At 44.8% G+C, this 2,134-nt stretch overlaps 1 protein-coding gene and 1 long non-coding RNA gene across 2 annotated transcripts in view; one reads left to right on the top strand and one right to left on the bottom strand.

Annotated features, from left to right (window-relative positions):
• The window catches only part of LOC109296170, a 15,212-nt gene extending 13,941 nt beyond the window's left edge, over positions 1-1,271 (bottom strand). The window contains exon 1 of the long non-coding RNA XR_002096908.1: positions 1,146-1,271. This is a non-coding gene — a long non-coding RNA (uncharacterized LOC109296170). The remainder of the gene's footprint in view (positions 1-1,145) is intronic.
• TMEM178B (transmembrane protein 178B) overlaps positions 1-2,134 on the top strand; it is a 426,401-nt gene that overhangs the window by 118,918 nt on the left and 305,349 nt on the right. The gene's annotated exons all lie outside the window — the stretch shown is intronic.

Below are 2,134 nucleotides of genomic sequence, written 5' to 3' on the forward strand. Positions count from 1 at the left end.
CACCTCAGACTGGCGCTGAAACCAAGTCAGCCCAGCTTCAAAACTCTAAATGTTTTGAAACTTTTGAAACATTTTGAGTGCCCTTGTTTTGAAGCTGTTTTGAAGCCATCTGTTTCATTTTGATTTTGCTGTTTCAAGCTCAAAATGTATCAAAACACCTTCAAAATGAAACACCCGGCAAAATTTCACACAGCCCTATTGTATACCTGTCTCTTTTTATTACTTATTCATATTTTAGTTGTTTATATTTTATTTTATTACTTCTTTATTATTTTGGTACATTCATGTGGATTACATGTTCTGGTTAAAATATGCCATCCATTTTTTTCATGCTGATGTTCAATACAGCCATTAGTTACATGGATACAACTATTAAACAAGTCTTTACATTTGTGTGAAATCACTGTAAGTCTTCTGCGCTTAGTTCATCACAAATCATTTATGGTTGTGCACAGGAGGTATCATTCTAACTTGATGACATTTTATATTAATTTTGCTGACATATAACTGTGTACAGATGAAGCAGAAAGAGGCAGGCAAACCAAATCTATTGACTTCCGCAGAGTTACTTCTGTATACTGATGTAAGTTAGATCAGATCCAATTAAAGCTTCCCCCAGTCAATGAGAAGTTGAAAGAAGCCCTGGAAAGTTAACCTGGTCTAGTTGGCCTTCTTTTTTCTATTTGTAAACAATTAATTTTTCTCTGTAAATCTCCACTTACTTCACTCAACACAGGCTGAGCCTCTGAATACATCCCAGTATTCCCCATGACTTTTCAAAAGACTTTCCTTGTCACGTAGGGCCACTGCTATGAAAAGAAGAAGTAATTGGCTAGACAGAGAGCATGTTTTAGAATAGGGTGGAGAGGGAATACATCATTTCCCTTTCAGGATTAATCAGTCAGAAAAGATTAAGCAGTCCTAGGCTGTATTATGTTTTTGATAATGCACCCCTTAATTCTGTCCACCAAGTTCTTGGGGGCAGCCATGGTCCATGAGACCTAATGGAGATGTCCTGCCAGAATGACTGGTCAGGTTGGAGCACAAGCAGGACCAAAGCTGGTACAGAGACTAAAGGCACAGAACCCCCACCCAAGCAGCCTTGTCCATCTTGGCCAGGAGCATGGGGAGCAAGCAGGATGAACTAGAACTCCTGGTTGCAGAGAACACTTACGACTTTGTGGGGTTAACAGAAACGTGGTGGGGCTCTACCCATGACTGGGCAGTACACATTGAGGGCTATAAGCTATACAGAAAGGATAGAGTGGGGAAGAGAGGGGGAGGGGTTGCACTCTATGTCAAGGAGCATTATACATCGACCCTTATCAAAATGGAATAGGAGGAGAAAGTAGAAGAATTATGGGTTAGGATACATGGAGGTCAAGGAGAAAGGGATTTGGTGGTAGGGGTCTGCTACAGACCCCCACACCAAGGGAAAGAACTAGATTTGGAATTCCTGAGGCAGCTCTCGGAGACCATAAAGACTAGGGAGGCGGTAGTCATGGGGGACCTAAACTACCATGACATCTGCTGGGAGATGCAGACATCAAATTCCTACTGTTCACGCAGGTTCCTATCCTGTATGCAGGACCTCCACCTGACACAGGAGGTACATGGTCCCACTAGGGGGAATGCCCTACTGGACCTGGTATTGGCAACAGGGGATGACATGATAGGGGACCTACAGATCAGTGGTCACCTGGGGGACAGTGACCACCAAATAATAGAATTCATCATAAGGCATACAGTGGGTAACGTAACTAATAGGGTGGAAGCACTAGACTTCAGTAAGGCTGACTTCAATGAACTCAGGCGTTTAGTCAATGACGCATTGCAGAGTAGGAGATTTGGCACGATGGGAGCCCAGGAAAGGTGGCTGTGCCTTAAGGAAATGATCCTTTGGGCACAGAGGGAGACGATTCCTTGACCACGACCGCCACATCACGACGAGAGACATGCTGGGATGGGATGGGCTCCACCTTTCCCCTTAAGGTAAGCGTGTGTTCTCTTATAGGCTGGCGGACCTCCTCCGGCGGGCTTTAAACTAGGCTCGCCTGGGGAAGGGGAAGATGAGGGCGGAGGATACACCGGACCGGCACCCGCAACTACAGCTCAGCCCGGACCGACAAGCTTA

The sequence above is a fragment of the Gavialis gangeticus genome, unplaced genomic scaffold, assembly GCF_001723915.1.
Source record: "Gavialis gangeticus isolate Ggan-Ray unplaced genomic scaffold, GavGan_comp1, whole genome shotgun sequence".
Lineage (NCBI taxonomy): Eukaryota > Metazoa > Chordata > Crocodylia > Gavialidae > Gavialis > Gavialis gangeticus.